The sequence below is a fragment of the Lissotriton helveticus genome, chromosome 2_2, assembly GCF_964261635.1.
Source record: "Lissotriton helveticus chromosome 2_2, aLisHel1.1, whole genome shotgun sequence".
NCBI classification, from domain to species: domain Eukaryota; kingdom Metazoa; phylum Chordata; class Amphibia; order Caudata; family Salamandridae; genus Lissotriton; species Lissotriton helveticus.
The window spans coordinates 387351797-387377947 of NC_136060.1; the positions used below are offsets into that span (position 1 = coordinate 387351797).

At 52.3% G+C, this 26151-nt stretch overlaps 1 protein-coding gene across 1 annotated transcript in view; it reads right to left on the minus strand.

Annotated features, from left to right (window-relative positions):
* NSD2 (nuclear receptor binding SET domain protein 2) overlaps window positions 1-26151 on the minus strand; it is a 1080265-nt gene that overhangs the window by 114411 nt on the left and 939703 nt on the right. The window lies entirely within an intron of this gene.

Genomic DNA, 26151 nt, shown 5'->3' on the forward strand with positions numbered 1-26151 from the left:
GACTGACGCACAAGTTACTACTTGTGTAACGATCTATCTGTAAGAGACATTAGTTAGTGATAGATTCCTTACCTCAGAATATCCCCAGGCGTCAGACTGGATCTGGAAAGTTTTTGCTTAGCCGGACCCCTGCGCGTCAGTAGGTGGTGTCCTGCGGCTCGGAGAGTACTTAGGTGCCATCCATGCGCGCTGACGTCAGTTCTGTACACGTATTTTCGCACCAGGAACAGAGAGCCATGCAAGATACTGACCATTGGTGTATAAAACTAGGGCCTTAAAAGGGGATGAACTTAACCCTAGTAATCAGTTCACAGAACAGGGAGGATGGGTGGGGCAGTAAGGAATCTATTACTAACTAATGTCTCTTACAGATATATCATTACACAAGTAGTAACTTGTGCATCTGAAAGAGACACATTTGTGATAGATTCCTTACCTTAGAATAGATACCCCAGCTCAACAAGGAACACCTGCAATGTGAAAACTGACTGACAGTGGGGGTGATTTATTTGCATGCTATTGGATGATCTGGATCGGCTTATGGCCCCGCTCATGTTTTACTGTTGCCATAGGATCTGACATGTAATATCTGCTACGTTATAACTATGTGAGAAAACACCTTAACTATGTACCGCTGTAATCATTATTTTCTTCCATGTATGTATAAAACTGAAAAATAAAGATACATATATAAAAAAATGAATAGATACCCCAGCAATACCAACCCCTGTGGGGTGTGTGCAAACGAAATGACACCAGGAAGTCACGGAGAACAGAACGGACCTGACTGTCAAGGCAGTAGTGCTTTGTAAACGTGTGCAGCGAGGCCCACGTAGCTGCCTGACAAATGTCCTGCAAAGAAACGCTGCGTCCCAAGGCAGTAGCGACTGCAGTTGCCCTGGTCGAAATGCACGCAACCCCACAGGAGGCTCCTTTTTGGCCCAAGGAGTAGCATGCTTTAATGCACAGAACGACCCACCGTGAAATAGTCTGTTTGTGCACAGCCCAACCTTTTTTGGTACCCACATAGCCAACAAAGAGTTGATCATCCACCCGGAACAGTTGTGTACGCTGCAGATAGAAAGCAAGAGCACGTTTTGGGGCCAGACGGTGGAGCCTCTCCTCTTACCTGGAAGGATGCGGGGGCGGAAAGAAGGTGGGCAAAGTGATGGTCTGCCTGATGGGGAAGGGCGTGACAACCTTTGGCAAGAAAGAAGGACGGGTCCTTAAAACCACCTTGTCCAGGTGAACAGAAAGGAAAGGAGGTTTAGAAGAAAAAGCCTGGAGCTCACTCTGCTCTTCTTGCAGAGGTGATAGCTACCAGGAAAGCCGTCTTTAAGGTGAGAAGATTTAAGGGACAGTTATGAAGGGGCTCAAAGGGAGCGCACATCAGGTAAGTCAAGACAAGATTTAAGTCCCACTGAGGCATTATGAAAGGCACAGGAGGAAAAGTGTGTAATGCCTTTGAGAAAACGGTTAACAACCGGGGACTTAAAAAGAGAAGGCTGATCAGGAAGCCTCAGAAAGGTGGAGATGGCAGAAAGATAACCTTTGATAGTGCTCAGAGCAGAGCCCTGCTGGGCCAAAGACAGCAGAAACAGAAGAACCTCAGAAAGAGGGGGAGAAAGGGGATCCACAGCTTTTGCTGTGCACCATGTCACAAATTTGTTCAATCGGCAGGCGAATACCGTTTTAATGGAGGGACGCCTGGCTGCCAGAATGAAATTACAGACTTTGGGAGGAAGGACGAAAGCCGTCAACTGTCGCCGCTCAATCTCCACGCATGAAGGAGGAGGCTAAACAAGTTTGGGTGAAGGACCGTCCCTTGCTGCTGCGACAGAAGATCCTCCCAAAGAGGCAGTCGGATCGGGGGATCGATGCTCATACTGAGTAGCTCGAGATACCATACTCTTCGGGCCAGTCCGGAGCCACAAGAATAACTTGGGCCCGGTCGCGCCTGTTCTTCAGCACTCCGGGCAGAAGTGGTATTGGCGGAAAGGCGTACAACAGACTGCAGCTCCACTTGAGACGAAAAGCGGCGCCGAGCGAGTGAAGCCTTGGAAATTCCAACGTGCAGAACTGATGACATTGCGCGTTCTCTTTGGTGGCGAATAGATATAACCAAGTCTCTCCCCACTGCTGAAAGAGACCTTGCGCCACATCCGAGTTCAGACGCCATTCGTGATCCATCAAGCACCGGCGGCTGAGTTCGTCCACCGTGGCATTCAGAGAACCTGCCAGGTGTTGAACCACCAAGTTCCAGCCATGTCCAGAGGCTCAGTGCCTCCTGACATAGGTTCCAGGACCCCGCCCTGTTTGTTGTAATACCACATGATGGTGGTGTTGTCCGTGAACACCTGCACTACACTCCCCCAGACAGAGGGAAGGATGCCTTCAGTGCAAGTCGGATCGCCCGTAGCTTCATAAGGTTGATATGGAGCCGGGACTCCGCCAGAGACCTGAGGCCTCTGATCTCCGCCTCTCTCAAGTAGCCTCCCCATCCCAGGAGGGACGCATCCATCACTACTGTGTGCTCCGGTTGGGGAAGCGAGAGGGCATGTTTCACTAACAAGATGCATGAGGCCCAAGCGCTGAAGGGTCATCCTGACTGAAACTCGGGATAGAGGCTAAAAGATCGGAATCATAGCCTGAATATCCTGGACTCGCTGCTCGGGAGGATAGACCCTAAAATGAGTCTAATCCAGAACCACTCCGATGAAGGGGAGCTTCTGAGAGGGACTCGGGTGCGACTTCGGCACGTTGACGGATAACCCCAGCAAGTGCAGGAGGTCGGCCGTAGTCTGAAGGTGGGTGACGACTGCCTGGGGCGAGCCCGCCTTCAACAACCAGTCGTCTAGGTAGGGAAAGACTGATACCCCTGACCTGCGCAGATGAGCTGCAACCACCGCGATCACTTTTGTGAACACCCGAAGGGCGCTGGTAAGGCCGAAGGGGAGCACGGTAAACTGAAAATGCTTCTGGCCCACCATGAATCGCAGGTAACACCGGTGGGCCGGCAGGACGGGGATGTGAAAATGTTTAAGTTACTTACCTTCGGTAACGATATATCTGTAAGAAACATTAGTTAGTTAGATTCCTCATCTTAGAATAATCCCCAGGCGTCAGACTGGATCCAGAAAGTTTTTGTCAGCAGTATCCCTGCGCGTCGCTCGGCGTCTTCTGCGGCTCCGTGTCCGTCGTGATCGCCGGGATGACGTCGGAGTACTTAGACGCCGCCCTCGCGCGCTGACGTCAGTTGTGTACATAGCTTTCCGCGCCAGCATCGCAGAGCCATGATAGAAACAGACACTGATGCCATGAAACTAGGGCCCTGAAAGGGATTTCCTTAACCCTAGATATCGGTTCGCAGAACGGGGAGGATAGGTGGGGCTGTGAGGAATCTAACTAATGTTTCTTACAGATATATGGTTACCAAAGTTAAGTAACTTATGCATCTGAAAGAAACAAGGTAGTTAGATTCCTCACCTTAGAATAGATACTCCAGCAATACCAACCCCGGTGGTGGGTCTGCGGACCAAGATCACACCTGAATGTCCTGGAGAACAGAACGGCCGAAAAAGCCATCTCTCCGGACTTGGCTGTCCAGGCAGTAGTGCCTAGTAAACTAGTGCAGCGAGGTACACGAAGCTGCTTGACAAATGTCCTGCAGAGGAACTCCCCGACCCAGGGCAGTAGTAGCCGTCGTGGCCCGAGTGGAATGGGCGCGCAGCCCAACAGGAGGCTCCTTTTTCGCCAAGGAGTAGCAAACCTTGATGCACAAGACGACCCATCGAGAGATGGTCCGCTTTTGCACCACCCGTCCCTTCTTAGCGCCCACGTAACCAACAAAGAGCTGGTCGTCCACCCGGAACTGGCGTGTGCGAACTAGATAGAAGGAGAGCGCACGTTTTGGGTCCAGACAGTGGAGCCTCTCTTCCTCCTTCGAAGGATGCGGAACAAAGGTGGGCAAGGTGATCGACTGCCCGATGTGAAAGGCCATGACTACCTTGGGCAGGAAAGAAGGACGAGTCCTCAGAACAACTCTGTCCAGATGGACAGAGAGGAAAGGAGCTTTAGAAGAAAGAGCCTGGAGCTCACTCACTCTCCTGGCAGAGGTTATGGCAACCAGGAATGCAGTTTTAAGAGTCAGAAGACGAAGAGGACAGTTATGAAGTGGCTCAAAGGGAGCGCACATCAGATATGTCAGAAGAAGATTCAAGTCCCACTGAGGCATCACGAAGGGAACAGGAGGGAACATGTGAGTGATGTCTTTCAAGAATCTATTACAACAAGGGACTAGAAAAGAGAAGGCTGATCAGGAAGGCTTAAGAAGGCTGAAATGGCAGAGAGGTAGCCCTTGATAGTGCCCAGAGCAGAGACCTGCTGGGCAAGAGAAAGAAGGAAAAGGAGAACCTCTGAAAGGGGGCATAGAGTGGATCCACAGCCTTTGCTGTGCACCATGCCACAAATTTGTTCCACCTGCAGGCGTATACCGTTTTTGTGGAGGGACGCCTGGCTGCCAGAATCACATCCCAACTTCAGGAGGCAAGTCAAATGGCCTCAACTGTCGCCGCTCAATCTCCACGCAAGGAGGTGGAGACTGGACAGGTTCAAGTGGAGGACGTCCCCTGCTGCTGCGACTGAAGGTCTTCCTGAAGAGGTGTTCCAGCCATGTCCAGAGGCGCAGAGCTTCCTGACAAAGGGGAGCACGGTAAACTGAAAGTACTAGTGGCCTACCGTGATCCGCAGGTAACGTCGGTGGGCCGGCAGGACGGGGATGTGGAAATATGTGTCTTGCAAGTCCAACGCTACCATCCAGTCTCCAGGGTTTAGGGCAGCTAGGACCTGAGCCAAAGTCAGTACTTCTCCTTCCGGAGGAAGCCGTTGAAGCTCCGTAGGTCCAAGATAGGGCGTAGGCCTCCTCTGCCCTTCTTGGGTACCAGAAAGTAGTGGGAATAGCAACCACATCCTACTTCTGGCCCAGGAACGCGCTCGATGGCCCCCTTGGCCAAGAGGGCCATAACTTCCTCCTGAAGAAGTCGCAAGTGATCCCCGACATGTGGTGGTACTGCGGTGGCATGGCTGGAATGGTCACCTCAAAAGGGGAGGGAGTAGCCCCTTCAGACGATTTGCAGCACCCACCTGTATGACGTGATGGTACACCAGTGGGGGAGGTGATGGCGGACCCTGCTCCTCACTGGCGACTAATGGGCCTGAAATGCCAGACTAGGAAGGCTTAGAGGCAGATGCTGCAAGGGCGGGTGTGGACTGTCCCTGCCGGCGTCCCCCGCTACCGCCACGGTGGTTACTACGTCCGCAACCGCGTTGGGCCTGGGTCTGCGGCTGGAGGCGCCCCTTCCCTGGCCGCGAAAGGCGGAACTTTGCTGGCGTTGGCCGAGGCCCGGGGACTTGGCCCGGGCCTCCACCGGGCACTGTGGCAGCACCTCCGCAACCGTATCCCACAGAGAGTGGGTGTTACGGCCCAAAAGGCAGGCGGTGTTGACCGACCACAGCCCCAAACTCAGGGAGGGGAACAGTTTCTTCGCAAACCTTTTGGATTCCCGATCCGGAGGAGTGGTCGGGAATGCAGTCTGGGATGTAGAGGCCTGGATCCCAGGCTCTCGGGGTGGGGTGAACGGATAGGAAGCTGGGGTCGCCCGGAGCCGGCGTTGGGCCACGTTCCGATCTACAGGGAGGCCTGTAGAGGGCTTGGACCAAGTGCCCAACAGAACGCCGGTGAGGGCTTCGTTAAACGGTAGGAGAGGCTCCGAGGAGCTTGCCTGTGGTTTGAACACCTCAGGGACAAGGCCCGGCAGTCGGGGCACGACTAGTCATCATGGTCGGCCCGAGACAGTAAAGGCACCGACATCAAGCAGTGACAGTCCTTGCAAGGTTTAAACCCAGGCATCCCTACCGGCACCGCGAGTCAAAGGTCGACTCGAGATGTGATCCAAAATAGAACAAAAAAGTTAGTCAAAAAATGACTAAGAGTACTGCTCTTCCCGGATCTGTGCTTGCTGGCGCGGAAAAAAGAACTGACGTCAGCGTGCGAGGGCAGCGTCTAAGTACTACGACGACATCATCCCGGCGATCACGATGCAGACGACTGACGCGGAGCCGCAGACGACGCCGTGCGACACGCAGGGGTACTGCTGACGAAAACTTTAAGAATCCAGTCTGACGCCTGGGGATTATTCTAAGGTGAGGAATCTAACTAACGTGTTTCTTTCAGATATGTGTCCTGCAAGTCCAAACCTACCTTCCAGTCTCCAGGGTCGAGGAGACTGGAACCAGGGAGAGCATCTTGAACTTCTCCTTCCAGAGGAAGCGATTGACGTCCCGGAGGTCCAAGATGGGGCGCAGACCCCCTTTTTCCGTCTTGGGGACCAGAAAGTAGTGGGAATAACAACCACTCCCTACTTCTGGCCCAGGAACGTACTCGATGGCCCTCTTGGCCAGGAGGGCCGTGACTTCCTGTCGGAGAAGAACCATATGATCTCCCGAGATGCGTTGGCACGAGGTGGCATGGCTGGAGGGGAGGACTGAAAGCCTTTGTCGCCAAACAAGCGGATGCCATCAAAAAGCATGTCCATGAGTGAGCTCTGGACATTGGGCGAGAACCCAGTCGCACGCAACCAGGTGTGGCGCCGCAACGCCATAGTCATAGAAATCGCCCTTCCCAATGAGTCGGTGGTGTCCAACCCACACCGAATGGCGAATTTAGCCGCATCCTTACCCTCATCAATCTCCTGAGAAAGGGCAGCCTGCACCTCCTCAGGACACTGAGGCAACACCTGAGCAACGGCACCCCACACTGCGTGAGAGTAGTGGCCCAACAAGCAGGCAGTGTTCACTGACCGCAGCCCGAGGCTGGCAGAAGAGAACAACCGCTTCCCAAACAGGTCCAGCCTTTTAGAGTCCTTATCCAGGGCGGCCGTGGGAAAAGACTACGTTGAGGCCTGTATAACCAGGAGACCAACTCCAGGGTGCTGCAGGGAACCATCCTGCCTCCTATACCTGCCAACTCAACCCCCTTTCTTCCCCCAAGAACCTGCAACTAAGACCTGCCGTCCATCTCCCCCAAGATAAGCGATGTGGGGAAACATGGTGGCAGCGAGCTGAGCTGCCGCGGTGCTCAGAGCTCGGGCCTCCGCCATGGGCGGTTCTTGCTAAATTTGGGAAAATAAAGCGGTTCAGCGGCAGGATTATTTCCCCAGCTACACATGGATATGTTTCTGAGATTTGAAATTTGAGAACTTAGTAAAAACTTACTGTGTTTTCATCAGGTTGCTACCTTTCTTCTTTTGACCGGGCGAGGCGGCGTTGGTTCTTCTCTCTCCATGTGTTTGGAGGAGGCGTGTCTTTCCTCACTCGAGCGGCTGCAGCCTTGTTCTCAGAGTTTGCTGAGCCCACCGAGCCTGCCATCGGCTCAGTCAGGCCTGCGGCTTTGGTCCCGGGCCGCCCTGGAGCTCAGGAGGGGAAGAAGGCTCCGCAGTCTCCTCCTAGGCACCCGCAGTATTCCTGCAGGGTCCCTGGGGAGTGGAGGAGTTCCGAAGACAATGGAGGAGGCAAAGGATTCACCTCTTCGGTGCCCAGAAGAGGTGTCTGAAGATATAGAAGTCGGACAGTCTGGACATTCTGGTGAGGCTATTGTTTCTCATGCTTTAGCGCCACTTTTGCCTGCACCTATCAGAAGAGGTAAGCGAGGGCCCAAAAGAAAGGAGGCTAGAGGGGATAAAAATACTGATTCTGTGGCCATTCTAGGGTTGAACATTAAAGGGGTAGCCTCAAGACCAAGTTTGAGTTTAAGCCAGACTAAGCCCTGACTTAACTGTGGTAAAAAAGAAAACCTCCACGTTTTTATGCGCGGAAGTCAAAGGCAAAGGTAAACGCACAAAAATCTGCAGGGCAGTTCAGGGTCTTAAGACCTCGGTAAACCTCGGCTCCAAGATCACACCTTCTCTTCGGTCTTATTTTAAGGTAGTCCCGCAAGTATTAGATCTGTTAGAGGACCGTACTACATCTGGTTCAGGGTATTCAGGACGCTCAATCTCTTCCAGTTCTCCTATGGATTTAGAGCAGCTTTCTCTAGTATCTGAGACACCTGTGGTTGTAGATATGAATAAAGTAGATCCTTTGAGGCAAGCTGCAACTACCGCAGATACCGTGGACACCGAAGGGGGTGCAGTGTTATTAGCCTCTGTACCTACACAGTAAACCTCAAAATCACCCTCACAGTTACCCCTGTTAGATGCACCAAACGAGGTGGACACAGAGGCATTAAGTGAGGCAGTTACAGAGGCAGCTTCAGAGGCAGTAGCACAAGGAACAATCCCACAGGGTGATACGGTCATGCTCTCTAATAATATCATTGAGGGCGATGGTAGTGGCTCAATGGCCGCGTCTCTGCAACATATGTTCTCCTCCCTGTCTATGGAAATTAAAAATGGTTTTGATGTGTCAACTGCAAACCAGTTGGCGATCAGGAATTTTTGTGAATCTCTTGAGAACAAGATCGATGGCCTTACTTCTAGAACTGCGGTACTTGAAGAAACTGTGGTTGGCCTATCACTGCATTTAGATCAGGCTAAAGATGACATCGCTAAGCTCAAAAAAGAAGACCTTATGTTATCTGAAAGAATGGAGTAGTTGGAAGATAATGCCAGACGTAGTAATATTCGTATTCTTAATGTGCCTTAGGGGAGTGAGGGTACAGATATCAAACAATACATCATCTCACTACTAAAAGACTCATTAAGTCTTGAGCAATCAGTTGAAGAGCTAGGCATGGATATCCAACGTATCCATAGGGACCCCTTTAGAAAGAACCCCCAGACGTCTGAACCTAGAAAGATTCTGGTCAACTTTCACACTTACACTCTTAAGGAAGTAATCTTCAACTTAGCTTTGAGGCAGAAATCGTTGAGTGGGAAGGGGTTCAACTTCCAGATCAGGTCAGATCTATCCAGGGTTACCTTGGACAAGCAGTGGGAGTTTGGGTGACGGCTCGATGCATTTAGAAAGTTAGGAGCTGTTGCACAACTCATGTTTCCTGCCGCGCTGAAGATTGTGCATAATAATAAGATGTATAATATTAGATCCATTCAGGCGGCAGATGAGTTGTTAATAACTTTGGGGAATGAAAAAGGGTCTTCTGGTTAGCCATAATCATAGCTTAGTATAAACGGAGCGCACATAAATAACCTACTTTATCTGTCTAACCTTCTGTCCCGGGTAAAAATAAGAAAAAAAAATAAAAAAATAAACACTATTGGAAGTGGGGATGGGAGAATTACTATCTAGGTAAATCATTTAAACACTGTCACTTATAAATTGAACTATTTGGTCAGGGGAAATATTAAGTTATTAGTATATTACTTATTCCGCTGTCTCTAGTCTGTAATAATTAGATGCCTGGCGGGACATTCGGGTTGGGGCACTATCTTTCTGGACTTGTTCCGGATAGATAGAGCAAGGGTTTCCAAAGGGTGTTTAGGGCACTGGGTTAGGGGGTGGGTCTGGCAAGGGAGAAAGTTAAAAAAAAATCCTCATTTTCTGCTTGGTATTGATTTTTCTTAGTGATGATAGGTTTTTTCATGGTGGAGTAGTGTCACCGTTTTTGTTGGTTATTGCCGGTTTTCTTTTGTTAATGGGAGGGTTGAAGGCGGATTGTTCTGAATCTTATGAGTAGTTTGAGAATTCACTCCTGGAATATCAATGGCCTTCGCACCAGACCTAGAGGGGACAAGATTATGCAGTACCGGAGGGATTCTGATGCGCAGGTCATTGTTCTCCAGGAGACGCATCTTATCGAGATCGAAATGCTCTCTTTGGCGGAAAAGAATAGGTGGATTGACTTTTGTGTTTCAACAACACAATCTATGAACACCAGGGTTGTGACGATTATCTTTAAGAAACCGTTAAAAGCATGACTAGTTTCCAAACTAGTAGACCCAGGTGACAGATGGGTCATTGCGACGGTAATCATTGCTGGGGCTCAAATCACTATTGTAGGTTACTATGGACCCAATCAGGACGATCCATCGGTCCTGAAGTCTATTTTTTCTCACCGGTTATCCTTCCCGGAATGTTTATCTTGGCTGGGGATTTTAACAGTTTTGGACCCCCTTCTCGAAAAAACCCCTAATAGCCGGCCTTTAACTCTTTCTAAAACCAGGGTCTTCTTGCTTAATAATGTGAAGCAGTATGGCCATTTGGAGAGGTAGGTCGGGTCAACTTCAGAGCATTTCTTTCCGTAATAACAAATATCATCATCAGTCAAGAATCGATTTTATTTTAATTAGCCAGAAATTGGCTGACTTGGTTAAGAATATCTGCTACCTTCCCTCCCATTTATCGGATCATTCAGCCGTGTTTATGGAACTTGTTGGTTTCCCAAAAGTTTCCCCTAGAATTTGGTCATATGACCGCTCATTACACTCCGCATCAGAAGATATTGCCTTTCTTATAGTTGCAGCTCAGTGCTTTATGAATAACAATATTGGCTCCGCTCCATCAGGGAGTAGAGTATGGGACTCTTTTAAGGCCTTTTAAGGGGCCTAATTACTAACAAGGTTTCATATTGGAGGAAACGCCATAGAGAAGAGGTAGCATCTATTGAAGCTGAGATGGTAAAGACGCAGGCTGAAATCGATTTGAATGCTACATCATCTGACAATCCCTACAGCTATTGAACAGCAAGTTACTTACCCTAAAGGGACAGCTGGGTTCAGTCCTGAATGGACGTATTCTTGAAAAGTGGGAAGCAAGTAAAATAGCCCATTTCCAATATGGAGAAGGGGCGGGGAAACTATTGGCCTGGAAGGCAAAAACAGATCAGGTCCGTTATAACATAGATTCCATTCCACTCTTCGGATGATGACATTAGAAGAATTTTCCGACAATTGTTTCAAAACATCTATCATGAAAATAAGCAAATTGAATCAGATCATATCGAGGATTGGCTGAGTGGGATTTCTCTCCCCTCATTGACTTTAGAACATCGCACTTCTCTTGATAGCATCATCACGGAGGAGGAGGTCAGAGCAGCTATCTTAAGTAGTAAGAAGGGGAAGGCAGCAGGACCTGATGGCCTTCCGGCCGAAATTTACAGGGCATTGGAACAGGCAATTGTTCCCTTTCTTACTATACTATTCAATCAGATCCTTTAGGAAGGACTGCCGCCCCCTGTCTCTTGGGATAGTGCATCTATAACTTTGATTTTAAAGCTGGGGAAACCAGCATCGTGTTGTGGGTCATATAGACCAATTTCTATCTTAAACGTCGATTACAAAATCTTTGCTACTGTCCTGGCGAAGAGATTAGGGGCAGTGGCTGCCGACATCTTACATCAGGATCAGAGAGGATTTGTCAAGGGCTGTCAGCTCTATGAATTGACAAATGATCTGATAGGGGCTATCGACATGGCAACAACTGATTCCCTCCCTCTGGCTGGCCGGGCTGACGCTCGACGCAACCAAGGTTTCGACAGGGTGAATTTGTCATACCTGTCGGGGGTCTTGGCTAAGTTTAACATCGGTGACGGTTTCCGTCGTGCAATCAGATGATTATATCAGAATCCCACAGCTTGTCTGTTGGTGAATGGAGAATTGCCAGACCCGTTTACCATCACAAGGGGAACACGTCAGGGCTGCCCTCTTTCCCCTCTCCTATTTGATTTATATATCGAACCTTTCGCACAACGCTTGAGAGACAATACCAACATCAAGTCCTTTAAGTATTGGGGTTGGGAGAAGAAGGTGGCCCTGTACACTGATGACATTTTGATTTTTTCTTCAGAAATACGTACAGCCCTTCCTTCTGTTATTAAGATCGCTTTGGATTTCGGAGAAATCTCTGGATATGAGGTCAATGCCTCAAAAACAGAGATGATGGTTTGTAATGATACTGACCTCGGGACTGGGGTTCAGCCTAGTCCAACTTTGCTCTATCTTGGTCTTAATATTATCAAAGATATAAATAAAATTGCCTCAATTAATTTTTCTGTTGTAGCTAAAGACTGTCGCAGACTTATGCGATCTTCGTCACAACTTCCATTGTCTATCTTGGGAAGAGTAAATCTGATAAAGATGACTATTCTACCAAAGGTTTCTTTTTTGTTCAATACTATTCCTCTTTATTTTGAACGTTTATTTTTTTCAAAACTACAGAATGAAATTAGTTTGTTTATTTGGGATAAACATATCCCAAGGATTGCCTGGAAAAATACTCAGGCGCCGCAAGGAAAAAGGTGGTCTAGCAGCTTCAGACCTCCAGATATATGCGTGGGCATTCCAGCTTTCTCATGCTCGCATGTTACTAAAGATGCCCACAGATTTTGGTATCGGGTGCATGTTGGCAGCTTTGCTTAGGGGGGGAAGGAGTAGTTCAGACCAGTTTCCTGTTTAAATTTGGAGATCCCAAATTTTTTAAGAAGATTAAAATGAAGATACTGCAGGGGATGGCGAAAACCTGGGCTAAAGTCAGGTGCTCCAAAAAGTTGGGGTATTTTTCTAGTAGGTCACCACTATGGGATTCTCCTGGGAGCCCTGGGTGGTTGCAAGACAGTCTAGCTGTGCCTTTGAGAGCTGCAGGGTTGGAGGTTTGGGGTGACCTGTTTGTGGAAGGTTGTCTGTTATCATGGGAATCTCTGCAAGCTAAATCTTGTTTAAATCTCTCTAGATTCAAATACCTCCAGATTGTCCGTTGGGCTCACTCATATACCTCACACAGGAGTAGATTCCCTCTAGGAGGGGGCTGTCATCTCGAGTCCCTGCGTGATAAACCACCAATTAAAAAGGAAGTTTATCGGGGGCGTGGCCAAGCCGGCGAACATGGCGGTCGTCTAGAGCCTGAGCTCCGACCAGCCTGACAATACTCACAATTTATCCTGGCCCTGGCCTTCACAGAGGGTTTCCTGCCCTGGCATTCGGTGGCGGACGCATTGGGCAGCACTCGGCGGCGCTTCCGGCCCTGCAGCTGCCCGGGAGACGGAGCTGCGACGTGGCGAGATCCCGCAGGGTCCGTTGAGGCCCAGGCAGCCGGGGCCTCGATTTTGGGGCTGCTGGGTCCGGGCGTGTCCGCTGCCGCTGTAGTGGAGAGGGGTGCGGCGCCAGTGCCTGGAGCTGGGCGCGGATCTCCGCCGAGGGTGCTCCTGTGGCGGCCCCTGCGCAGACGACCCCCCTGGGAGGTGCAGCTGGTACGGAGGAGCTCGGTGGGGCCTGCACAGCCGGGACCTCAATTTTGGCGCTGCCCGGCCTGGATGGGCTCACTAACTCCGAGGTAGGAGAGACCTGGCGCCCGTTCTCTCCCGGGGGCCCGAGTGGCCCGAGACCCTCCTGCGCCTCATTGCCTCCCTTGCCCTGACTGCTGCGGGGGCGCACGACTGGACAATCAGCGAGGGCGCGCCAGGGACAGCTGCGTCGGCGGAGGGCCGCCACCATATATCCCCATGCCCTGACGGATGTGGCGCATGGCCTGGGACTCAAGGCGGAAGGCTGGGGACAGTCGGCTGCGGCGGTGAGAGCTGCCGACCCACCATAACAGGCCCAGAACGGGCAGCTCCAGCCGGCGCAGGACAGGAGAGACCCTCATTGTGGAGCAGGCTGAGCCCTGGTGGGGCTGACGACTTGAGCCTCCATCTTGAACCACGCACCCATCGCGGCGGCGGTGGAGAGGAAGGTGCTAGGTGCAGCCCTGCCTGGAGACGCTGGACGGCGGAGACCAGTGGTGAGTGACGCACGCCCCATTTGGGAACTCGGGGGTCAGATCGGGCCCCGGTGGGAGAGAGCCCGAGGCGGTGTACGGCCAGGGGGACGCTGCGGAGGGTCAATCCGGGCAGGGGGCGCCTGGGCGAGGGTCCCTGAGACAATTGAGTACGCTGTCAGTGAGCCATGACACGAGGAGGAGCCGGAGGGGGACAGGGTAAACAGGGGCCCACTGACAAATACACAGCGGCGGTGGGACCGGGCGGGCCCCCGGCGCCCACTCCGGACAATGCGACGTTTCTAGCCGCGATCACGCAATCGAGGGATATGCTCGGCGCGAAGATAGGGGCGGTCAGGGCTGATGTTACCCTTCTCCGGCAGGACTTGAGGAATGCAGTAGAGCGCATTACAGGCGCGGAGACTCGAATATCCGCAGTAGAAGACGACGTGTCCACCCTTAAACGGAAGGTTGCAGACATGGAGAAAGTGCAGAAGGGCCTGGTCCGGAGGGTGGAGGATGCGGAAGGACGGGCCATACGCAACAACCTGAGCTTTGTTGGCTTTCCGGAAGGGTGCGAGGGAGGCGGCGCGAAGGACTTCATAGCGCAATGGCTGGCGAGCTGGATCCAGGCGGATGCCCTATCTTGATGCTTCGTGGTGGAGAGGGCCCATCGGGCACTAGTGCAGAAGCCCCCGGTCGGTGCGCGCCCGAGACCGATCACAGCCAAATTCCTGAACTATGCAGATCGGGATGCTATTCTGCGGCAGGCGAGGATCAAAGGTACGCTCACACACGACAACGCCACCATTATGATCTTCCCGGACTACACGAGGCTAGTGCAGCAGCAGCGCCAATCCTTCCTCGCCGCCAAAGCCCGTCTCCGTGATCTAAAGCTCCAATATGCGCTACTTTACCCAGCGCGGCTGCGGGTTGTCTACAAATCCCACACGCTATTCTTTGACACTCCAGAAGAAGTGGGTCAGTGGACTGAGGAGACGGTCAAAATTCGGCTTAACACCGCCAGGGAAGGAGAATCGGACTCTTCCTCGAGTGGCTTTGCCAGGGAGGGTCTACGGAGTCAGCGTCGGCGAGGCAGGGGATCGCGATCCGGCGGGGGTTCGCGCTCAGGCTCGGCCACAAGTCAGGCCGACCCGACACGGGATCAGCAGGGAGAAGTGCCTTGATGACAGAGAGAAGTGAACGTTGACTAATCTATGTGATGTTAATGGAAGCCCAGGTGCAATGATGATTTAGGCTGGGAGCCCGTCCTGTTTAGTATGGGAGGGTGGGAGTGACAGCCTGGTTCTTATGGGTTGTTACTGGGGGATTCATTGGAGGATGAGGCGCTTGCTCCCCTGTTGGGAGCTTGGCCGACATCCGTCCGCGATAGGTGCTTCCATGTTTGGGAGGTGCGGGGTGGGGGGGAAGGATGGGAGGGGTGTTCGTGGGATGTTGGGGGGGGTCCTTGCTTGCGTGCGCTCTGTTGCCTGCTGTTTGCCATGTACCATGTTGGCTGGATGCTGGAACTTCTAGTACTGTACTCGTTGTATTGCTCAAATGTCCACTGTTAGGGAGGGTGGGCGGATAGGCCCCGGATCGCTACGAGTCATGAGTTGGAATGTGAGAGGGATGCTAGACCAAGTTAAGCGGGGTGCTGTGTTTCAGTATGCCAAAAGGGTGGGCGTGGATGTTCTTCTGTTGCAGGAAACCCATTTGCTAGGCACCAAAGCACTATGCCTGCAGCGTTCAGGTTACACACAGACGTTTCACTCCGGATTTACGAGGGGCTCAAGGAGAGTGGCGATCCTTATACATCGCAGGGTGCCATACAGTCATAAGCGCGCCTGGACAGACACACAAGGTAGATACGTGGTGGTACAGGCGGAGACAGGGTGACTTTTGGTAGCATCTATGCCCCTCTGCCACTTCAGTGGCCACTGGTTGAAAAGTTCATATCCCTGTGGGTTGAGGTGCCTGACTCCCTGTCTGTTCTCGGGGGGGGGGGGGGGGGGGGGGGGGGGGTGTATACTGGAACGATTTTGTAGACAGAAGCTGTGATAGGTGGCGGAAGGTGGCAGCGGGTCAGGATCAGGGTAGTGAGGGACCCACCACCAGACTGTCAGCGTTAATCACAAGACTGGACTGGCTAGATGCTTGGCGATACAAACATGGCGCACGACGGGATTATACATACTTTTCGGCGGCGCGAGACTCATTCTCCAGCTTGGACTACATTCTTATCCCTAGGGGGTGTGCCTCCTGCATAGCCTCGGTGGAAATCTTGCCGCGGGCCCTGTCAGATCACTCGCCGGTGCTTGCGGCGCTTCGGGTGGGCCCAGCTAAGCAGCCGTTTCGGTGGCGGATGTCGGCCTGGCACTTGAACCAGGATTATAAAGCGCACCTTGTGGTGGAAATTGACCACTACTTATCTGCGAATGTGGGTAAGTTGACTCCCCGACTACTCTCTGGGAGGCCTTGAAGCCTACTTTGCGTGGGGTGGACATATCCTGGTGCCCGGCGGCCCAAAGGGAGAGACGGAGGGACTTAGTGAGACGGGAGGCAGAGCTGGAGGCACTGGAGCGCAGAGCCCGAGAGGTGGATGGCGGGCCGGCACGGCGACAGCTGGTGCTAGCGCAACAACAACACGCATCGGTTTTGATGGACGAGGCGAGGCAGGCTTAGTTGGCGACCCGCAGTCGGGTTTACCAGTGGGGCGGACAAGTCCTGCAAAATGCTGAACCGTCTTTGCCAGGGAATCATGCATGCCCAGCCGTTACCGTGGATAGTAACCCCAGAGGGGGAGCCCTTGTTAGATCCAGTGGAGATTGCAGAGAGTTTCGCCGGGTATTACGAGTCTCTATATGACCCCTGTGAGTGCTTGAAGGCGGATCCGGCCAGCGCTTTATCGATGATCTCTTGCCGAAAGCCGTCTCGGATGAGGTTAGGGACCTGCTGGATCGGCCACTGACCGACGAGGAGTTGGGTGCCGCTCTGGGCGAACTAAACCCGGGCAAGGCGCCGGGTCCCAATGGATTCCCCAGTGAATTCTTCCGGAGGTTTTCAGTTCATCTGGGCCAGCTTCTTCGGCCGGTCGTTGAAGAATCACGCGAGAGGGGGTCACTGGTTCATCTGGGCCAGCTTCTTCGGCCGGTCGTTGAAGAATCACGCGAGAGGGGGTCACTCCCACGGGATTGGCGCCATGCGGAGGTGGTGGTGTTTCTGAAGCCTGGGAGACCCCCGGAGAGCCATACGTCTTACAAAATCTTGGCGAAGGACCTTGCCACCAGGCTAAAGCCGCATATTACAGACTTGATACATCCGGATCAGGATGGGTTTATGCCGCAGCGGGCCACTCGCCACAACATCAGACGGGCTCAGGTGGCGGTGTCAGCTTGGAGAGGATTGGGCGAGCCGGCCGCGCTGTTCCTGGCAGATATGGACAGGGCATTTGATTCCCTCAGCTGGACATATCTCTTTGCCCTGCTGAGCCGCCTAAATCTCGGCCCACGCTTCTTGGCGTATGTCCACTTGCTGTATACTGGTCTTACGGCGTCGGTGCGTGTTGGAGGCGCGGTATCTCGCTCGTTCCCAGTCCAGAGGGGGACGCGACAGGGCTGCCCCCTCTGCCCATACCGGTTTGCTCTCGCCATGGAACCTCTCGCGGCATGGGTGCAAATCGATGCTCAAATCAAAGGATTCCGATGGGTGCCAGGTCCTACCAATAAAATAGCGTTGTACGCTGATGATGTCCTGTTTTTTCTCACTGCCCTGGACCGTTCCGGGCCGCGACTGCTGCGCATTTTGCAGATCTTTGGTGAAACCTCCGGCCTGTACATGAACCCGGGCAAATCCACGCTTTAGCTGCTGGGTGACCGGCAGAGCGTTGGGGACTGGGCATCGGGCCTCCGGTTGGGGCGAAGTACCTGGGAGTTATTTATCCGAACATGCGGCCATATCCCGGGAACGCAACATCACTCCAGTGTGGGATCGGGTACGCGAGGACCTTAAGGTCTGGGCGCGGATGTAGTTATCTATTCTCGGTCGGTCTGCAATATTTAAAATGGTGGCGCTGCCATGCCTGGTGTACCAACTACAGAATCATCCCCATGTGCTCCCCCCCCGCTGGTTCCAGCAGCTTAACTCAGCTCTGAGCAGATTTTTGTGGGAAGGGGGCGTGGCTCGGGTGGCTCTACGGACGTATTTTCTGTCAACCTACACCGGTGGCCTGGTCACGTCGGACGTGCTTTCGTATTATCAGGCGGCGCATCTTCTGGTTTTAAATGACTGGTGGTATGGCAACCGAGATACTCTTAAATCCTTTGCGAACCTACAAGAGGATTTCAGGATGCCCCGCACCCAGTTCTATAGATATCTCCAACTCCGCCATGCCCTGGCGCCCTCCCTGGTTGGCCTGGAGCGGATCCCTGAATTCAGTCCCATCGAAGCGAAAGTCTTCATGGGCGAACTGCCAGACAAAACACTTTGGCAAATCTATCAGACTTTGGTGCGGCACTGCTCCTCAGATTTGGGTGGTCTTAGGGCCCACTGGGAGCGGGACGTCGGGGACCTGGACGAGGAAGATTGGGTTGAGGCCCTCGAAAGCCCCAGAGGAGCGGCCATATCCACGCGCCTGCGACTAGTCCAGTTCAGATACCTGCACCACACATTACACCAGACAGGGGCTGTGGAAGGCCGGACTGGTAGCGTCCCCCGACTGTCTTCGCTGTGGGCTAGAAGTTGGCACACTACTACACACGGTTTGGGACTGCACATCGTTGCGAAGGTTCTCGGATGGGGTCCATCGTTGCCTAGACGAGGTCTTAGCCTGGAAGATACAGAGGGACCCCAAACTTGCACTGCTACATGTCATGGCTGGGGTCGGGGGAAACAGGTATAAATGCCACTTAATGTTGTTAGGACTTACATTGGCCAAACGGGATATTGCGAGAGCGTGGAAGGCCCCCCAGGCCCCGTCACTCACAGCTTGGAAGAATGGGATGGATTACTGCATGGGCATGGAACAACCAGTATTCCTAGCTAGGGGCTGTCCCCGGAAGCATTTCAAAATCTGGAAACGGTGGGCGGACTACCGGGGTCTGGACCTAGACCTGCCTCCCGAGGAGGACACCCTCCTGACGACATGAGGACACGGACTATGAACAGTGGCAGCTGATATGGATCATACATGGCATGATAATGTTTTCCTATTTTATGCGACAGGTGGGCGAGTTGGCACGCAGGGAGGGTGCGGGAGGGGGGAAAGGGTGGATGAGTTGCATGTTTAATTACATCCTGTGGTACTATCTCTTTAGGGGGGGGGGGTATTAATGGATATTCATTGTTATACTTTAGGGGGGGGGGGTATTAATGGATATTCATTGTTATAAATGTGACTACAGATATAGCTGATACAGTGATGCTGGCATTTGTCTTTGGGTGACAGATGTGCATAATATGTGAGTTCACACAATAAAATCTGTTTAAAAAAAAAAGGAAGTTTATCTATGGTACAACTTAATTCTAGAAGAGGTTGACGGCGAATTCCAACTGCCGGAGAAGTTGTGGGGTCCCTCTCTACTTGGTCAAAACGTGGAAAATTTGTGGTTTATATCGTTTAAAGTGTTGTGGGACATTGTCAAGCCCGTCTGGCTTCGGAGAAACCACCTTTTCACTCTTCATAGAGCTTATTATTCTCCACAGAGACTGTCAAAATTCTCCAAAGACTCCCCGGTGGCATGTGCTAGATGTGGTTTGGTAGCTGCCTCCGATGTCCATATGCTTTTTGAGTGTCCGCCTCGGTCTTCGTTTTGAGACTCTATAGGTGTCTCACTTACGGCTTCTTTGGGCTTCCAAGTTGTGATTAACCTCCCTCTTGTAATCTTTGGGCTTATGGATGGGGCCCAAAGTCCAGCTAAAAATCTTTTTTATTCCATATTACTGGCAAGGAGGGAAATTTGTAAAAAATGGAAGGACTCTACACCACCTTCCCTTCTAGACTGGCGAGCCTCTGTTTTGCAGGTGTCAAAGCTGGACTTAGTCAGACCTGGAAACCGAGAGAAAAGAGTCTTTTGGTTCTTGCTGAAGTGGGATCAATAAGGAATATGGCTGTGGGTCCACCCCCTCCCCCAATGGTTCAATGATTATGCTGCTGTGGCTTTTATTCCTCTGCATTGTCGGGTGCACCTAGGTATTGCGGTCCGATTCTAGTGACTGATATGCTGGCAGCAACTTCTCACTTTAAAGGTTTCGGAGTCAACAACACTACTGATGGTTGACGCTGAACTAGATCAGGCGGTCCCTACCAGTGCATTACTGTGACAGTATGTCGTTCTCTGTTAGCCTAGCACTTGAAACCATGGTGGAAATGAGGACCAAAAAAAAAAAAAAAAAGATGTTGAAGGAGTTGACTGGCTGCTGTGAGCACTGCTGATGGGGATCACGAGGTAATGAGTGCTGTGCCTGCTGAGTGATAAGCTACAAGGCTCCTGCAACTGTCCCCCAGCGCTGTGCGGCCTCGCAACCTGTCAGAGCTTTCCAGCGCTGCATAAGTGAAACGTTGTGTGCCTTTTAAGCGCTGGGCCCTCTAAGCGCTAATTGCTGAAAATCATCGCTGCTGGCCCGGTAACTACATGCGAGCGCTTTGCATCAGGGAAGCAGTGTGGCTGTAATCACCACCGCCGCCAAGGCCGCTACCAGAGAAGAGAGCAGTCCTTGGCCCGCTGCGGCCCCCGCAGCGAAGGGACGGCCGCCGTGGGTGCTGGGTAGGCTGCGCCAGGCTTTCGGAGCAGCCGAAGAGCGTTGCGGGGCGCCGGCAGCGTCATAGGCCGCACCCCCGGTGAGCCGCGCAGCTGTTGGTGGAGGAAGGCAACAACGTGATTGGTTCCCGGGCTGGGGACGGCGTGTGGAGGCCCGAAGCCGGTCCAGGCCTCAGTGCGGGGCTTCGAAAAGAGCGAGAGCCCCCCAACCTCTCACGGCCCAGTTCAGAGTGTGTGGAGGCCTGGAGTGGAAGCGCAGAAGCAGCGAGGGCCTCACCGAGACCAGAGTCCAAAGGTAATCCCCATGGGGGAGGGCAGAGTTATCAGTGGGAATAGCGGGGCTGCCGAGGAGCCTCACCAGATCAGAGTGGCATCCCCGTGACCGCCCTTCACCCCAGGAGACTGGAACTGGGCCGCGAAGGCCCCATTTAACCCCATTTCTGGAACTGCTAGGGGCGGGGCCTTTATTAAACACTAAACTGAACCTGTATTAATGTTACTGAGGTTGCATTCACGTTACTGATGCTGTATACATGTTGATGCTGTATTCATCCCCCCAAAGTGTTGCCCAATTGCGGAAGTACAGTGGGGATGTTACCTGTATTAGTGTTGCATAAGAGATGTTGCCTATGAAGTCCCTGCACAACAAAAGTGTTATTCTTATTGAATTGATGTCCGAGGGATGTTGACTCCATTAGCCTAGTATCCAAGAAGTGCTACCGCCCTGAACTAAAAATTAGATAGAGTCTTGGTTTATAAAACAACCTGGTGTGGTGTCATTCTATTGTGTGCGAGTTACTGTCTTAGTGCAAGTGTGTGCTGCACCACTGCTTTACACATTGCCTCTGGGTGTCTTCCTGCCTTGCACCAAGCTACCGTGTCGGAATTGGTGACTCCAGTTCTAACAACCAGGCTCTCAGGTGTAGGGTGAGTGGTCAAGAAAGCGGGGTCACCGGGGCCCCCGTGGCCGGTCTCGACCAAGTGCCCAAGAGGACCTCTGTAAGGGCGTCAATAAAGGGAAGCAGCGGCTCCGACGAAGTAGACGCCAGCTGGAGCACCTCGGTGAGGAGGTTGGTCTTGAGGGCCACTGTGGGAAGGTCAAGGTTGAGGCCCTCAGGAGCCTGACGGAGCACCATCATGTAGGAGGCACTGTCCTTCATCGTAGGCGGGGGAGAGGCAAACCCCGGGTCAGAGGAGACATCGAGGTCGCCGGCATCCTCCAAGTCGTCCACCCAATCTTGATCAGAGTAACATTGCCGAGCAAGCGGGTCCTCGGACCCTTCCCAGAATTCGTCCGCCTCTGGCGTAGAGGAGGCCGGTCGCGGGGACAAACGGATTCAGAAGCGGCGCCGGCCGGAGCCAGTCCGGCTCCCAACGTGGATACCAGGCTGGAACAAAATGGTCCGGGAACCAGGGCAAAGGTGGGATAAACAGCACCGAGTGCAGCGCCGGCGCCAGGGCTGGAGCAAAGGGTGGCGCTGGGGCCGGAAACGCCCCACCTCGTAGCGCTGGAGCCAGCGGCGCAGGATCCTGTGGCACCGGGCCAACAGGATCTGGACACGGGATTGCGGGACCCGAAGGCGCGCCGGCGGGAGCCCGAGGCCTGTAAAGGTGGTCCAAGGCAGCAAGGAACTCTTGCATTTATTCTGGAGTCGCCTACAGACCCGGCTATGGCGGGTAGGCCGCGGGACTCCCAGGCTCCAGAGGAGCCGCAGGGGCGAGGCCCCGGTCCCCCTCGTCCGCCTCCGAGGAGCGACAGGGAGACGTCGGAGAGCGAACACGCTTCTTCGACTTCTTTTTTTGGCAACGCTTACCGTAGTCCAAAGGTGAAGACTTGGAGTCCGAGGAGCGACAGCTCCGGTCCCGCGAGCAGTCCCAGGAACGGCCCCTAGACCCGGAGCGGCGACGTGACGAATGCTGAGCCTCCAGCAACTTCCGGCGCCGCTCCTGCATGGCCGTGGGAGCCATGGCACGACAGTCACGGCAGTCCCGGGAGTCGTGATCGGTCTCCAAGCAGTAGAGGCAAAAATCGTGGGGTCCGCCACTGACATATTGTGGCGACAGGCCCCACAAGACTTATAGGTGGGCATCCCTACGTGCACCAGGAGAAAAAGTGGGGAGACAAAAGTCTGAAAATAGCAGTCAAAAAGTGACTAAACTACGTGCTCAATCCGGATCTGCGCATGGTTGGGGCCTAAGTACTCTCCGGGCCGTCAGCTCGGCGCTGACGACGCCAGTGATGGACGCGGAGCCACAGGACACCACTTACTGACGCGCAGGGGTACTGTTAAGCAAAAACTTTCCGGATCCAGTCTGACGCCTGGGAATATCACTAACGTGTCTCTTTCAGATATTAGGTTCTGCACACCATCAATGCCTGACAGCAAGATGGCCGACCGGGGCACCGAAACCTCCCCGATAACCAAAGTCTCACTGGTGAGTCACTGACTCTTCTAATAGTAGTGATCTCAACTCTGGATTCAACCTTGCCTCAAAAATCTGCTCAAATTTAAAGCGAAGTGAGCCTGCACACCCTTGAGACTGCCAGCACTCCATTCGATAAGCCTGACCTTAAGACCTGACTTTATTCCTGGGACTCATAACTTCCTCAAATCTACTCCGGTGAGTCACTAATTCTATACTAAAAAAAAATAGTAGTGTTCTCACCTCCTGAATCTGCCTCGCCTCAACCCTCCAGCCACAACATCACTGCGACGAAAACATGTGCACCCTCGAGGCTGTCAGCTCCCCACTCTACTGTGCCTGACCTTATGATGGCCACCCGGGGCACATAACTAGCACCATCAAACTATCCACACAGGCGAGAGACTAACTATACACAAAGAGGTGTTCTCACCAATCTCTATCACCCTACCCTGACCCACCGGCACTGCAGAGCCTGCCTCTTCACTTTATGGACTGGAATACTAGAGTCCATCACCCTATGTGCATGAACATTTGATGGCCACCCAGGTCCAACTCTCTAGGGCACAGGTAATTTGCACCGGTGAATCACTGACCAACTCCACTCTTGTGGTAGGGTCTCAGCTTCAACTCGCCCTGTCCCGCTGGGCCCAGAAAGTAAGTCATCTTGACCCTCACCTTCAGGACTGCCATTCCAATTCGCATCGGCCCAGTGCCTGACCCTTGATACCTGACCGCAAAATGACCTCCTAGGAGTAACTCCAAGCCAAATGCACCAGCGAGTCACCGACCTGCTCAATAAGAAACAGCACAAATCTCTCTACTACTCGCACATCACCCTCATAGGACGGCTCTGGAAACTCTATCCCACCTTTCCCAAAGTGAGGCTGCCCCCCATACTACCTAGTCACAATGCCATCCGTCACGTCAGCCTACACCAACCGATCAAACACCCTGAATCTCTATTCGACGACATCTACCACTGCTCCTCCAAAGGACGGATTAAAATGGACCTCATTTCCCCGCACTGAAAGACCCGAAAAATGGAACTCCATCTTCAGTTTGCAGCTCCACATTTCCCAAACGACTAACACTTCTCATAGCTGCAAACTGACTTTCTCAGACCCCAACTGCACTAGGCGAAATGGGAACACCTCCGTGACCATCTACTTCAATGGCACAGTCCAGATACAAGCCAACAATGACAATCTAGAGTCATTTGATGCCCTTTTCCCATCTCGCCGGACAGTCCCCTGTCACGCACTCCTCCCTTGCCCGCCCCTCCTCCTCTCCCAGAAGAGCAAGACCCGCCAGCAAAACTCACCGACCAGTCCAAAGTAGCTTTATTCGAGATATACTCATAAAAGCACAAAGCAAACAAGATTTAATTATACACACTTCAAAAATGTCTTGGCTGGATATTACATAGACCAAACGATTAAAAGACCATTTAAAAACTGAAATCTGAATAAATGGAAGATGTAAAAATTTCATATCAACGATTTCCCTACATTAAAAAAGTTCATTATGACTGCAAATAAGAACAATTTAATATTTAATCAATCACATTCTATGACCAAACTGGGGAGGTGAAAGGTATTGCTCAACGCAAAATTACCCAGATATTAGGTTCAGCCTTATTACCCAAACCCATCCTAGGTATTTGGCTTCCGCTATTGTAATAAATGGCAAAGTACTGGTGCACATAAGCCTTTCAGCTTCAGCACTCCTATTTGTGCCAAGTAGTTTGGACATAGGGGTCAGCCAAACTCTCCTAGGGATGGCATAGGCAGGGCAGGCAAAGAGCATGTGGGCAACTGTTTTGTTGCGACTCACAGCCAGGCAGATGTTATCACTTATGGGGGTCCACCTGGAGGTAAAAGATCTTAGTGGTAATGAACCTGCCCTAAGTTGGAAATACAGTTTCCTATCTCTCGGTTTAGTGATGGTATCCCAGTAAGATTCAAATCCGGCGGTGAGTTTTGTTTCTAACAAAACTCACCTACCATTCCGGTGCACCCTAGTAACAACACCTGCCTCGCACCGCGAGACTCCAACCCCAACATTACCAGACAGAACAAGGCCCCACTACCCCCCTCTGGCAATCACCCCTACCCATCCCTTGCCCTCCATCTCCCGCAACCCACATCGAACAACCTCAACACACAATCTGTGACTCCCAACCACCTCCCCAGACCCACATGCAATCAAACGCGGACGCCTCAACATGCCTCAAGCCACCCTGCACCCATGGCCTGCCCAGAACCCACACGGACAGCACACTCACAAAAAGGCAACTTAACGTCAGGCTCTCCCCCTCTAGGTTTAACATACCCGCCCAGAAATTCCTCACCGACAGACTGGGCAGTGGCTCACCCTGCTTGAAAGCCAGATATCAATCATAATCGAGGGCTTTAGCGGAATCCTAACCAACCTTGCCCCCACCCCGAAGCCCAACCGAATACCCTCCTTCCTCAACCCCACACAACAAAAGCCTTCCGAAGCTCCCCACCTGAGATGGATCTCAACACCTTTCTCTAATCAGACACAGAGACCCAAAAGAACTAGAAATGCTATGTCTGCGAGTGAAGCGGCAGATCTCGCTTCCTCGTACGACACTTCAATTACTGTCACCCTCCAATCCAAAATTCAGGTGATCACCGGACTGGGCCTTTCCAAAATCCCCTAGACCCCCGGCTACCCGCACTATCATCCCCACAGCCCCCCGAACGAAGAAACCCAAACAGAGACGACCCTCACCAACTGCATGATCATGAATTCAGATCAGCCACCAACCATGCCACAGAGCTAGCAGAATCCATCCTCACCCACGACAGACATAGCATTCATCACCGAGACATGGCTAAATTATTCTTCCTTACCACTCATGGATACTCTTGTCCCCCCAGGCTTTGAAATCACGAACAAAGAAAGATAGAAAAGACCAAAGAAGTGGATGCATAGCTATCATCTACAAAAACAACATTTGACGGAAATAAACTCCTTCAACTACAACCCCTTTGAATGCCTAGCCGCCAATATTAACACTAGCAATAACAAAACACTAATCTCCCATCTTATTTACCACCCCCAGGCAACACCACCACATTCACTGAGCACCTGTCCGACCTGATTTCCCACTGCTCTCTCCAAGATGCGAACAACCTAATTCTGGGTGACCTCAACCTACACCGGAATGAAGAAGATAACCCGCTAATCCAGAACCTGAATGAGCTGCTACACAACAACAACCTTACCCAACACT